At 47.2% G+C, this 15,213-nt stretch overlaps 1 non-coding gene across 1 annotated transcript; it reads right to left on the reverse strand.

Annotated features, from left to right (window-relative positions):
* Positions 1-14,732: 14,732 nt before the first annotated feature.
* Trnas-cga lies at positions 14,733-14,807 on the reverse strand. The gene has a single exon. It is a non-coding gene; the product is annotated as a tRNA-Ser (tRNA).
* Positions 14,808-15,213: the final 406 nt, after the last annotated feature.

A 15,213-nucleotide genomic window follows, 5' to 3' on the forward strand; every position in this document is an offset into this window, starting at 1 on the left:
AACAGCGCTGGCATTCGCTTCAGGGTACAGAATTAGTATGGGTGAGGTGAGCTGAACCCCTTTCCTCTCGAATTCGAGTTGTGAATCAGCCAGTGTAAAACAGACGTCGGCATGGTAAGGTACAGCATGACGAGATTCTGCGAAGTATTCACTTTCATTTGCGTCACACAAATCACATTCTATAGTTCTCACGGAGAGGGATCACTGAGCTGTGGAAGGAAGTCTGGTATCTGCATTTTCTTTGGGTTTATTACAATGAAACTGTGTTACTTTATTAACTACTATAGTTTATAAAGCTACTGTTAATTCTTCTATAATCTAATAAATTAATTTCGACTGTTTCCATGAAGATGATCTTCGGTGGAACAGGAACTACACAACAGGAAGTTCTTTGATTCAATCTTAAACTTCCCTCCATTACCTACGATCCCTTTTTATATTTATGATTAGCACTATTTTTTGAAAAAGAAAACAACTGATAACGACGAGGGATATTAATGAATAAGCTGAAGTTGAAATATTCATCACTTCGATTTCGTGCAAGAACAGATGAAGGCACAGCACTGATACATTTGGGAAACAAGAGTTAAATGGTACGCTGTATCAGTGAAATCAGCGCTGGAATCGAATTATCGTGGGACAATGGGATGCTGCCAGACTTAAGTGCGACAATGTAAGGAGTTTCAAGTGATGGAGTGTTCGTGACGTGCTTCAGGAGGTGAAAGCAATTCAGTATGTGAGAGCAGAACAGAAATATTTTTGACAGCAATGATTCAGTCAACCGAATCATTTGCGGCGCCTGAAACTGGGCAATAGGCTAGTTCTCAAATGAAGAACAAAAATAATAGGCTAGTTTTCAAACGAAGTACAAACTGTGTCATGAGATCACGGCAGATGTGTAGAGCAGGCTGGTTTGCCGTGTGGATGGATTTCATTCAATGCCAGCATCGCTTCTGTCGTGGTTGCTCAAGGTTGAAACGAATCCAGAACGTATTGTGACAAGTGTTGCTGATGTTCCTGTGTGGTTGACTGGTTGACATAACACGTAAGCCCCCTTCTGCCTCCCTTACATCCCTCCCCTCCTTAACAAACACACACAAAATATGATCTGACAAGTTTATAGATTTGTTCTGAGTGGCTCTGACAGTGAAGGAAAGTAAATTACACGAATGCATATTTACAGAGAGATGCTTGATAGTTTTTGCTACATAAAAAAATAAGCTTCCACAAAAAACGTATCTTGCAGCCTACCACTATTTTATGCTGAGGTAGTATATTGAGGACGAGACACAGATAATATCGTGCTCAACCACCTTCCCTATTCACAACCCTTCAAAAGAAGCACCGGCAGACGTTATAGCGCAGTATAATCTGGTTTTACGCAGTCGGTTTACAAGCAGTTCAGAAATAGGTCGTGCGGTGTGATCACAACGGATTAAAATGTGAATTGCTAATATCGGTAACTCAAACGATAAAAAAGAATATCCACCACTCTGTAACTGCTCTATTACCAATATAGTTCTGGGGCTGACGTTTCTGGTGTACTAAGCTGTGTCATGCTTGGAGCTGAATGTGGGTCACTACGTTTTCTACGAGGTGCGTTCGCTGAGTAATGCAACACATTATTTTCTCAGCCAGTTTCGGTTGAAAATGCGGAATTTGTTGTGGGACTTTTGGAATATTCCCGCTTCATCCCATGGAAAAATGGAAATGAGCGTTTGGCGTCATTGGCCGGGAGGCCCCTTGCGGGGCAGGTCCGGCCGCCGTGGTGCAGGTCTTATTACATTCGAAGCACCACTGGGCGACCTGCGCGCCGCAGGGGGATGAAATGATGATGAAGACAACACAACACGCAGTCCCTCAGCGAAGAAAATTCCCCAATACAGCAGGGAATCGAATCCGGGACCGTAGGACGCCAATCAGTCACGCTGACCACTCAGCTATTTTTTTTGTTTTTTGTTTTAAGGAAGACACAGAAACTTCTAGAAAACAAAAATGAAAAAAGGAAAAAAGATTTTGAAGGGGTTAATTTTAATTTTTTAAATTTTTTATTTATTTTATTTTTTTGATACAAATGGATAAAGGAAAGCCGTTCCTCTTCGGCTACATAACCAGAATAATATAAAGTCGTCCGTTACGACATAAGGATGCTCCATACTATAGCCCACTGCGAACTTTTCGATGACTGTCGTCTCGTTGCTGTGTTATATCCGTTGTTCGTTCAATCTCATAAAAAAAGAAACTGGAAAGAGGTGCTATGGTTATCTTTTCATGTCATCGATAATCCAGCTGCGAGGCGGATTATGGAATGCGCTCCAAAGAAAATTAGAAAAATATTGCCTGCATTTAGGGTTCTTGACGATCGCACAATGTCTTTCGTTGAGGTAATACCAAAAATCGGGTACTGTCTTTTCGCCATTGGCGAATAGGTAGTGAGCAGCGTGCCCGCTAATCCACGTCGCAGAGTTCGTTTTTGCTCTTGGGAAATACATCTCATTGGGGAAAAGAAGTTATCCTGTCGGGAGTCTTGCGTATGAGAAAGGCCAATATCTGACGCACCAAATACCAAACGTCCTTTGCCGACCCGCATTCGAAACGATGTTCATCCGTGTCAATCACTTGGCATGTGGCACACAAGGGTGAGTCGGCGAGGTGGATGTGATATAGGCGGGATTGGCACTACTGTTTTCCATTAACAGTTACGTACCACGCAGATTGCACGTCAGTATCAAGGGTGGTGGAATTCACTGCCTGCCACACAGCACGCCACATTGTAGTGGGGTGTTTGATTTCAATCACATTCGGCTTCCTGTTCAGTTGCATGGCAGCATATATCGCCCTCGTCATCATCAAGCGTGTGGGTAGTAGTGCGGTGTGGATGCAGCTTAATTCAAGGAAGAATTGGCTAAGGTGCTGGGATGTCCGATATCCCCACAGGGGTTGCGAGTGAGGTTGGTCGTATGGCCTCCAGTAATAGACTTGTGAGGCACGTCGGGCTTCGTCGCCACAGTTGCAGGTGACAGCTGACGAACAGGGCCTTCGCTCTGTTCTGAACATGACAAAGGCCTGAACCCCTTTTGCTCCTCGGGAGGGTTAGGGACTCGTAACGAATCTTAAATAACATGCCCGTACTAACAAAGGATCCCAAAACCGCCAACATGCGGTGAGCCAGAGTAGGTGGTATCGGGAGTATCTGTGCAAAATGGGAGATGCGTGAAGCCAAATAGACGTTAGCATATCGCGTGCGTTGCAGGAGGTCTAGGTGTCTAAGACGGTGATCACTTATTCCTGCTCTCATCTGATTCAATAAACGCCTGTAGTTAAGGGCTGTTGAACGCTTCATGTCAGATGTGAAATCAATGCCAAGACAGCGGATTGTGTCACTGATTCGTAGCGGTGCGAAGCTCTCGTCGGATAGACCTCTGCCTATAGACAGGGCGTGCGATTTGTGGAGATTCAGATTGCTCCCCGATGCCATGCCGTAGGTCGCCACCCACGCCAGTGCTGCACGAACATCGTTATTACTGCGAAGAAGGAGTACCAGGTCATCAGCATAGGCAGTGCAGCAAAATGTGTGTCCACCGAGGGACATCCCAGCCAGGCGTTGTCGGAGGCCACAGAGGAGTGGTTCCAGGACGAGGGCGTACAATATCGCCGAAAGAGGGCAGCTTGTCGCACCGATCGCTGGATCTGTATCGGCGGCGTGAGACGGCCATTATATAACACCTTGGACGTCGCGCCGCGTAGGAGACGCATCAGTACCTCAACTATGATGTCCGGATATCCCATGTGTCACAGTACCTCCATCAAAAATGTGTGGTCGACTCTGTCAAAGGCCTGGCTAAAGTCGAGTTAGGCCAAAACTCCTGGCAGTTGATGAGTTTTGGCTAGCGCGATCATATCTCGATATCGGTACAGTGTAGTGCGAATATTAAGGTCACTACCTAACGATGCCTGGTCCTGCGACACAACACATTGTATAGATCGCTTTAGGCGTGCCGCCAGAAACCGGGTGAAAATCTTCAAGTCACTGTTGAGTAAGGTCAAGGGGCGATAATCACTGATCCTGGATCCGCCTCGTCGTTTGTGTATGGGCACAATCAGTCCTTCTAGGAACGCCCCAGGGATCTGCATCGTGGGAGACATAAGATAGCGGTAAATATCAGTCCACGCTGGTGTCAGAAATTGTTGATACGTCCGATAAAATTCCAGAGGAAGCCATCAGTTCCCAGGGACTTATGAGTAGCCCCCGCCTGTATTGCTTCAATGATGTCCTCTTCTGTTACATCTGCAGTCAAATCCGCTGCCGCTGTCGGAGAGATCGTGCCATAAGTGAGTTGAGAGACTTTGGCGATCACCTCTGGGGGATGTCGGTTTTCCGAGTACAGCCTAGTGTAGTGAGCATGAAGGGTGTTTCCTATATCGCGCTGGGCATCAAGGCGTTGCCCGGCTTTCTTCGTGATAGCTTGGATCAGTATCCTGCGTCGGTGCCGTCGTTCTGCAGTGACGTGGTACATGGACGATTCCTCCTGGGCCACTCTGTCTTGAGTGCGCGCTCTGACGATCGCACCCTCAAGGTGGCAACGTGTCAATCTGATGATCTGTGCCTTGGCATGGTTCACCGTCACTTGCCTTGCAGGTGAGTCTGGCAGTGTTGTACATTCCCTTAAGATGCTGTAGTAAAAGCCCATGGTATGTCTCTTCCATGTTGCTACATCTCGTCCATAACCTATCAAGGTCTTCTGGAGGACTGGTTTGGCCCAGAATAACCACCACGACAAAGCAGACCGGTAGGTGCCACGCCGGCTGCTACAGGAATCCCATGTGTTCTGTGTAAGGCATCAACATTCCTGAGGGGCTAGGTGGGCGACGTTCAGCTTCCAAAGACCACGGCTGTGCCATACCTTCTGGCGGCCGAGGGTAATGGCGCAAATGTAGGCCTCGTGGTCGGAAAACGCTGTGGGCCAAACTTCGGCAGCCCTCGTCTCCACTGGTATGGAGCGCGAGATGTAAATCCGGTCGATGCGGCTGGAGGAATGGCTGGCGTAGTGCGTAAATCCGGGCCGATCGCCACAAACATGTTCCCACGAGTCCACCAATTGAACATTATTTATAATTGTCGCAAGCTCTGTGCAGGGAGAATGATGTGGTAACTGAGCCTTAGATGCTTGGCTACAGTTGAAATGGTTCAAATGGCTCTGAGCACTATGGGACTTAATATCTTAGGTCATCAGTCCCCTAGAACTTAGAACTACTTAAACCTAACTAACCTAAGGACATCACACACATCCATGCCCGAGGCAGGATTGGAACCTGCGACCGTAGCAGTCCCGCAGTTCCGGACTGCAGCGCCTAGAACCGCACGGCCACCATGGCCGGCGCTACAGTTGAAGCCCCCTCCGAATATCAAGGCGTGGTAACTGATCCTTAGATGCTTGACTACAGCTGAAGTCCCCTCCGAATATTAAGGCGTCCTGACGGCCCATAAAGAGGGGTGTGATTGTATGAGCGAAAAAGGTGGATCGTTCGCGACGCCGACTAGATCCTGACGGCGCATAGATGTTAATAAGTTTGACTCCTTGGACAGTAAGAGCCATGCCTCTGGCGTCAGGGAGATACTCGACGTTCTCTGCAGGTATACCTTCGCGGAGGAGGATCGCCACACCACTGCCATTGGCCGACGTATGTGGTAGCCATAGGGTTCCTTGAAGTCTGCGACATACACCTCTTGAAGGAGCACAATGTCGATGTCTGCTGCATTGAGCAGATCCTGTAGCATCGCTAGGTTATGTCTGGCACGTATGTTGTTGATGTTAATCGTTGCTAGACGGTATGTTCGGTCAGCCAGGTCGGCAACTGGGTTGTTTAGGAGGCCAGGTGTGGGTGGCAGGGACGGCCCACAGAGGCTGACGATACAGCCGTAGCCACTGTGGTTGGTCGGTGCTGGGTAGAGCCGAGAGGCATCTCTGCCCTCGACATCCTCTAGGCGCTGTGGCTCATCCTCGACATCATCCGCCCAAGAATCAGGTGCAGAAATTGTTAACTTTTGATTAGTGCTGTCAGTAGAGCGCTCGCGCATGTTCAGTAGCAGAAGTGGTGTTGTCAGTCCGAGGCTCAGAAACTGTATTCGCCGTAGCATCGTGACGGGACGGGTGGGTTGTGGTGGTAGAGTCCTGAGTGTCGTCCGACGCCGGATCTTCGTCCGGGTCACACATCCAAAGCAGGCGTATGGCGCCGTTTCGTGCGTTTTCGTGCGTTGGTTTCGGTCATGTTGTTCTGTGTCAGAGTGCGGGCGGCAATCGTCTGATGCGGTCTCCATTGGTAGGAAGGCAGAGGTCGGGGCAGTTTCTGGTTCGACGTCCATCTTCTCTTTAGGCTCGTTTCGGTGGCACAATTGACCACCGTCTTGAGGTAATTCTGCCGATGACGTCGTGGAGGGGGATATGTTGTTCGCCACACTGTCGTTGACCATTGACTACAATATGGTGTTTCGATCCTGGGCAGGAATAGCTGTTGCGGTTGCAGTCATTGCATAAGTGATGAGGAATGAAGTAGGTGTCGCCGGGGATGGAACTTCACCAACCTGTGTCTGAGTCAGTCGGCGTTGAATACAGGCGGATCGGACATGTCCTTCCTGGCCACAGCCGGGGCAAATACGCGGTTGTCCGTCGTACATGACAATAGTTCTGCAGTCGCCAATTACTAAATAGGATGGCACATGCTTCGTCATTGCAACCATAATTTGTCACACTCCATTTAAGACCGGGTATGTCTCAAACGTTTGCCATTTTTCAGCCAGGTGGCTTAGCACGTTGCCGTACGGTTTGAAAGCTTTCATCACAACATCTGGCGGGACATCGAATGGCAGCTCGAAGACCCTCAGACTGCGAAGGCCTAATCCAGGGCGGTCGATCGTTACAGTTCCTATGTAGCCATCAGGATGCTTAAATTTAAGTCCATGAGTGTGGCGGCACACATTAGTGCACGCCCCTTCATTGATTAGTTTTATGTATACGACACTGTTTGTTATGGAAAAGTGGATCCCAGTGATGTCTTGAGGTGTGTTGTGTACATAGTTCCGCGTAGTCAGCGCGTACACAACTTTCCCACAAGAGCGCGCCCCGCTAAGCACAACAGCGCAGGCGCAGCGTTCGTCCGTCTCCGCACTACGAGATGGCGCTGTCTTAGAGACGGATCAAATTCTGCTTCCGCCGATCCGCGTATTAATATGTAACGCAGACAATGAGATTGCTGCTAACGTAGAACCTTTTCTCCTCGCGGGTCACACTCGCGCAGTGATACCTGAACGCGCAAGGTATTATAACGAGTGTACAGACCTCCGATTAGTCAGTCTGCATTAGTCTGCCTTTGTCTGCATCAGTCTGCCTTAGTCTGCATTAGTATATAGTCAAGTTTCAGTCTGCGCCTAATAAGATTATCATATTCCTGTATATAGCCGTGAAGAGAAATGTATAGACACTTTGTCAAGTATCAGAGATATGTGAGAATAAGATTAACGTACCAAGACCAAAGGAACTTCAGATTGTCAATTGTAAACAGCATCCAGAATCCAGTTAAGTAATTTTATGCTGGTTATTATTCTAATAAACGTGTGTGAAAATTTGAAACGTCCCCTTTGAACAATTATACAAGACTGTGCTTAAACTGACACACAATATTTTTAGCGCAACGCAATCTGACTTTCAAAAATCCCTACAAAAGAATGGCCCTGACTATAACATTAACCTATACCTTTCACAAATCACTTACCTCACAAAAATCTTCGTTACTCGAACTACTGCAATACAGCGAGCGCCACTAGTGCCAGCTAAATAAAAGATTCAAACTACGGAAGGCACTAACTATTGATAGGCATAGTTAGCAAATGAAAGATTTTGATAGAGAACAAACAATGTATTTACATTAATAGTCATCAAAAGTCATAATATATATAGGAGTTCATAATATCCATTCCTACAAATATCAAAACTCCGCCATTTCTCTCCCCACATCCACCACTGCTGGTGGCTCACCTCCAACTGCGCAACGCTACGCGCTGTTCACATCCAGCTGCCGCTGCCCAACACTACAATGGCAGACAACAATGCAAACTAGCCACAGACTGCACACAGCACAGCCAGTGATTTTCATACAGAGCGCTACGTAACATTGCCAATAAGAAAACATAAACAGCCTACTTACAAATTAATCAAGTTCTGTTTAAAGTTGGTCACCGTCAATCTGCTACTCTAAGCGTGCAAGTGGCATTTCTATCGTCTGACCTAACGGCAGAAGATAAACACGCCACGATAAGACCACGAGACATATTGCTGACACTCGCCTACTTGGTTAGAGCGACAAGTCAAATAATCTGATGGTGTGTGTACCGAAGGTCTTACAGTACGCACACCACAAGGTGCAATATGATGTTCTTCCCAGATGAAACGTTCGATGTCAAGTGCTCGAGGTCTTGCGTAGTCCGCTTGAAATGTGATCTTAATTGTGGACTTGCGGTACGAGTGCGCCATGGCACTACCGAGACACGGACGCGTGACACTCGCCGCAGCGGAAAGTACACACACAGGAAAACACTCGCGCGCGCGGTACGCAAACAGGCGGGACACAGGCAAGACGTCCTTGCCCCACCGCTGCTAACAGCAGAATGCTATCGGGGCGGACACTTCATCCCCTGAAGTTTCATAAAGTTCCAATAAGTGACGGCGCTAAACGTAACCTCCAAAATGACGTTTGTAACGGAGACGCGTTCCAAGAAGAGAGCTGTCATTGAGTTTCTTTTGGTGAAAAACCAGAGCATCGTACACTTTCATAGGCTGTTGCAGAATGTGTACGGAGACCTGACAGTGAACAAAAGCACAGTGAGTCACTGGGACAGGCGTCTGTCATCATCGCAACAAGTTCGCGCCAACGTGTCCGACCTCCCGCGTATCGGCCGGCTGCACACAGCTGTGACTCCTGCAGTGTTGGAAAGTGCGGACACTCTTATTCGAGGTGATCGACGGAACACAATCAAACACCTCGCTGCTCAGCTGGACGTCCCTGTTGGTAGTGCTGACACACTCGTCCACCAGTTGGAGTTTCTCTGCCTCGTGATGACTGGGTGTTGTGTGCTGTCCTTAGGTTAGTTAGGTTTAAGTAGTTCTAAGTTCTAGGGGACTGATAACCATAGATGTTAAGTCCCACAGTGCTCAGAGCCATTTTTGAACCAGTTGGAGTACCCAACATTATGTGCCCGTTGGGTTGCTCGCCGCCTAACAGAAGACCATACGCAACGAAGGACCATCTGTGCGTTATTGCTTGTGCGTTATAAGGCTGATTGTGACAATTATTTGTAGAACATCGTCACAGGTGATGAAACATGGGTTCATAACTACGAACCGGAAACAAAACGGCAGTCTATGGAGTGGCGCCACACCACCTCTCCTCTGAAGAAAAAGTTCAAAGCCACACCCTCAGACGGTCTTCTGGGAATCTGAAGAGGTTATTCTGTTTGGTATCTTCCCTCATTGTGCAACGATCAAAACTAAAGTGTTTTGTGTTGCCCTCAAGAAATTGAAGAAACGACTTCAGTGTATTCATCAGCACAAAAATACAAACAAACTTCTCCTTCTCCGTAACATCACGCTGTTTCGAATGCTTGCAGTAGGTAAGAAAGACTGAGAAAAGGTATACAGTATGCTCAATGTGTAAGATTAACACAGTACAGTGTGGACTTCAATATAATTTGCGCAGCTGAATTATCATTATGAAATCGTCTAAGTCCATACTTTACTATCTGCAGCTCGTGGTCGTGCGGTAGCGTTCTCGCTTCCCACGCCCGGGTTCCCGGGTTCGATTCCCGGCGGGGTCAGGGGTTTCATCTGCCTCGTCATGACTGGGTGTTGTGTGATGTCCTTAGGTTAGTTAGGTTTAAGTAGTTCTAAGTTCTAGGGGACTGATGACCATAGATGTTAACTCCCATAGTGCTCAGAGCCATTTGAACCATTTGAACCATACTTTACTGATTAATCATCAGCATCGAGAGTACTATGTACCATTCGTCAGTCTTTCTCCACCCTTACTGTTGCCAATTATTTTCAAGCCGACAGGGAACTGTGCCGTTGAAAAATAATTACGATGAAGTTTGTTATACACTATAGAATATTTTGTATCCCGCCTGGAAGGCAGCTCGTGGGTCTGCTCCTGAAAACTGAAGGGTAGGCCGAATGTAGGAAGCTAGGAGGAGCGGGTGAAGGTGGGGGTTGGGTTGTTTGGGGAAGGAGACCAGACAGCGAGGTCATCGGTCTCATCGGATTAGGGAAGGACGGGGAAGGAAGTCGGCCGTGCTCTTTCAGAGGAACCATCCCGGCATTTACCTGGAACGGCAGGTGAAGGTGAAGTACCGTACTTCGGCACTGCGTGTAAATTTAAATCACCTTTACTATAGGAAGAACAGGAATACATAACTTTGCACTGAGGAGCACATAGGTGCGAAGCCGGACGTATCAAAGCTCACAGAAGTTACACAGACAAAAATCTGTAGTGGCTTGCCCACTATTAAGTAGAAACAATGTTGCTCGGTCGTCTACTCGGGTTCAAATGGGTAGAATTTGGAGCGGTAAGTGTACCTTGTTCTAAGATTTGAAGGTCACTGACCTTCAAATCTTAGAGCAAGGTACACTTACCGGTCAACATTATTATGACATTGTACAACTTCCCATGCGCACCTTTTGAGGGGTGCATTCGGCCCAGTCATTTTGTTGATGACATTGCGCGAACATATCGAACTGTGCGGGTGGAGAAGCTCTTGGAACGAGAGGATATTCGGCAAACAGACTGGCCTACCCATTTCTCCGACTTAAATCCCATCGAAAACCTGTGGAATGCGTTGAGGCGAAGTATTTCAGCATGCTTACAAGCACGCACGACTATCCAGCATTTGTCAACGGCGCATGTGGTGCAGTGACACGCCCTACCACAACAACTCATTACCAAACTTGTCGCCAGCTTGGCAGCACGTTGCAGATCACGCATTGCTGCCCGTGGTGATCACACATCCTATTAAGAATCACGTCCCGCCTTTTTTAATGTCCAGGAAACCATCGTAACTCGCGAGTGTGATCAGTGTAATTATTTCCTTTGAATAAAAGTCATTTCCTGCCGTCCCATTGCTTATTTCTTTCAGTTACCTTTTGTACTATGCCACAGCAGTTCTCCTTTACACACGGTCCAAGTTTCATTGAGCTTTGTTACTTGGCACTGACAAATCATGCGAAAATTACTTTTGTTCATATACAGCATGTTCGGAAATTCCCGCTGCAAACTTTTAGTACTTATACAGGCGGGTGAGTACATGATATTTCGAATAGGAACCCATGTCCGGAAACGTAGCGTTTTCTTTCTATGTCGGTTTCAATTCAGATGCTTAACTCATCCATTTCTTCTTGAGGAATCGAATCACACGTTACATAGTACAATCATAATAACGAGCGTATGGCATTGGTGGTCGGGAGACCCCTCGGGAGGCGGTTCGGCGACTTGCGAGTGAATGAGGATGAAATGGAGATGAAAGACACACAACACCCTGTCATCTCGAGACAGAGAAAATCCGTGGCCCCGCCGGGAATCGAACCCGGGACCCCGTGCGCGAGAAGCGAGAACGCTACCGCAAGACCACGAGCCGCGGACACACAGTACAATTATTAGGTGACAATTCAAAGGGAGCATAACGAAACATCAATTTGTCTCTTAAGCAAATTTCTATGTATTAACACTTAAACATTACGTGTTTACATTATTCCAAAACAAGAAAGAACCCAGCATGCTGTATGCACAGTACATGCATTACAACAGCACCTCGATATGGCGACCACCAACGTTATTACAGTAATTGTACCTACGAAGCATATTCTGGTACACACTCTCCATCCCACCTGGTGTCTCTTCAATTTCTAGTACAGCGGCCAGAACTCGTGGTTGCAGATCTTCCTCTATCTCTACGGGAGTCTCGTAAATCAAACGTAGCACACGACCGCACAAGAAGTAGTCCATAGGAGTTAAGTCCGGCGATCACAGCGGCCACGCAAGTGGACCACCTCGGCCTATCCATCTTTCCCCAACTCGTCTGCTGAGATGTCTCCGAACCACCCGTGAGAAGTTAGGTGTGCAGCATCATGCTGAAACCACATTTTCTGACTGACATTCAGTGGCACAGCTTCCAAGAACGGATCCAATACGTTTTGTACGAAGATCAAGTATGCAGGACCAATTAGCTTGAGTGGAAGGAGGTATGGCCCAATCATATGACCGTCCGAAAAAAAAGATTAACGAAAATTTGATCAATAGATGGCGCAGTAAGCGTCAGAATATGCACACCGACAGATCTGTGGCACACGACTGTTCTTCAGTTTGTGTCCGAGATGCCCAACATGACTGCCTCCCCTGCGCGGGATTAGCCGAGTGGTCTGAGGCGCTGCAGTCATGGACTGTGCGGCTGGTCCTGGCGGAGGGTCGAGTCCTCCCTCGGGCGTGGGTGTGTGTGTTTGTCCTTAGGATAATTTAGGTTAAGTAGTGTGTAAGCTTAGGGACTGATGACCTTAGCAGTTAAGTTCCATAAGATTTCACACACATTTGAACATTTGACTGCCTCCATGAAGGACTGTACGCTGCTGATAAAGCTCTTTTACAAGAACGGTGACTGTGTACCAGTAGCCCTGCCGATGTTCCGGACACTCGAGGATATGAAAAAAGGCACTGGTCCAATATCAGCTAAGGATCTGTAGGAAACGATAAAAAATTCGAAAAGACAGATTCTTTTTAATTTCTGTGTGGCAGAGAGAGGAAAGCAGTTGATCCAACACCTGTCGAAGACGTGGCCGCAGCTTTGCAGCAGGGGTTGAGCAGTTGTGTGCAAATATGCAGTTCACTGAGAATTGCTAAAACGTTGGACATGCCTGCTAGCATGATGCTTAAAATTTTGCGAAACGTCCTCCATTGCTATCCGTACAAAATCACTCATGTTCTGGAGGTGCTTCCCACTCATCTGCTAGTAAGGCAAACGTTCACCTGGAATTTCTTGCTCGCGTGGAAGTGGACAATGAATGGCCATGGAACATTCCGTGGACAGTCGAAGTTCATTTCCGTCTCCAAGGACACGTCAATACGTAGAATTGCAGAATATGGGCAAAGGAAAATCCGCACGCACATAAACCGGTACCACTTCATTCTGCAAAGCTGACTGTGTGGTGCGATTTGACGGCATCGTTTATCATAGGGCCTATTTTTTCGAGAATATGAGTCCTGTGGGTCTTGTTACCTGTACAGACACTGGTAATCAGTCTGAGAGGTTTTTGCGCACCAAAGTCATTGTAACCCAACCCACGCGTGGATGCATGGGTAGGGTTATTTTTCTGCAAGGTGGCGCTCTTACGTACATTGCAGAAGAATATCGGAAATGCTAGACTTATCAGTTGTCATTGCCGTACAGCCTGGCCATCCAGATTACCTGATCTTAATCCGCGTAACTTCTGGCTGTGGTGTTATTTGAAAGATTTTGTGTTCAGTGCTCCAATTACAAACGTAGCTGAATTGAAGACACGCATGGTGCAACGCATTCTAGCATTCTAAACGTATCCCCGATGCACAGCGATTTGTTGTGGAACACGCTGTCTCTCGATTTCAGCTTTTGGCTGGAAACGGCGGGCAGCATACCGAACTTATCTCGCGACGTCTCACGACAGTTTGAAACCGATATTCATTTTCATGTGGTTTTTGGCTTCCAGAACAATTAATAACCGATATCGTTTTGTTTTTATACGGTTTTTGGCCTCAGAACAATTAATAACCGATTTTCTCACAGGATGTCGTATGACCTTGCCGTGACGGATGGACTTACTTACCTAACAGTGTCACAACTGCTGATTGCCGTACTTGTGCAGTCATGCACATTGAACAATACGGATGGTGTGATGTACAGCTCAAGCCATAGCCGTAGTATAGCGATTCATTTGCAATTTGTACCCGACCCAAACTACGTTAAGACGTTTACAGCGCCATCTATTGATAAGATTTTTTTTATTTGTTCCATGACGTTCACCCCTGCCTCAGTAATATGCTACTCAAATTTAACGTCATTCTGAGCAGTGGTTCTATTTCTATAGTGTTTTGAAACTATAACTTTAATTATGGACGCCCTGTACTCGGTGATTACTCATAAAACAGACAAACTGCAGGGACGGATTCCTGACTAGAAATGAAGGAAAAAAGGACCTATGAACATGTGTCCAGAAATGCATCATTACCATGAATGACAGTTTCTCTGACCATGTGCCGTGTGTTCCTTGTATGTTACAGGCTGTGTGATTGACGAAGTGTACTGTAAGCAGCAGATTGGTCCGCTATTTATGTCGGGAGCATACCGAGATGGTACTTGTGCACGGCCAAGCGGATGGAAACGGTTCGGAGACAACACGGCTATACAAAAGAAGTACCGTCACAGACACCCACCACATCACACAACATTTCAAGCTTTCCTTTGGGCGTTTGTGTGATTATGGGTCCTTTTAGACAGACAAACATGCAGGAAGGCGGTGGACTGTGAGTACACAAGATTTGGAGGACCGGGTTTTAGAGAATATTGAGACGAACTCTAGAACAAGCACCAGATAAATGGTTCGCCAACATGATGTAACCCAAAGTACTATTATATATGAAACTTCCTGGCAGATTAAAGCTGTGTGCCGGACCGAGACTCGAACTCGGGACCTTTGCCTTTCGCGGGCAAATGCTCTACCAACTGAGCTACCCAAGCACGACTCACGCACCGTCCTCACAGCTTTACTTCCACCAGTACCTCGCCTGCTACCTTCCAAACTTTACAGAAGCTCTCCTGCGAACCTTGCAGAACTAGCACTCCTGAAAGAAAGGATACTGCGGAGACGTGGCTTAGCCACAGCCTGGGGGATGTTTCCAGAGTGAGATTTTCACTCTGCAGCGGGGTGTGCGCTGATATGAAACTTCCTGGCAGATTAAAACTGTGTGCAGGAGGGGGCGTGAGTCATGCTTGGGTAGCTCAGTTGGTAGAGCACTTGTCCGCGAAAGGCAAAGGTCCCGAGTTCGAGTCTCGGTCCGGCACACAGTTTTAATCTGCCAGGAAGTTTCATATCAGCGCACACTCCGCTGCAGAGTGAAAATCTCATTCTGGAGACGATTATATGT

The sequence above is a fragment of the Schistocerca piceifrons genome, chromosome X, assembly GCF_021461385.2.
Source record: "Schistocerca piceifrons isolate TAMUIC-IGC-003096 chromosome X, iqSchPice1.1, whole genome shotgun sequence".
NCBI lineage: Eukaryota > Metazoa > Arthropoda > Insecta > Orthoptera > Acrididae > Schistocerca > Schistocerca piceifrons.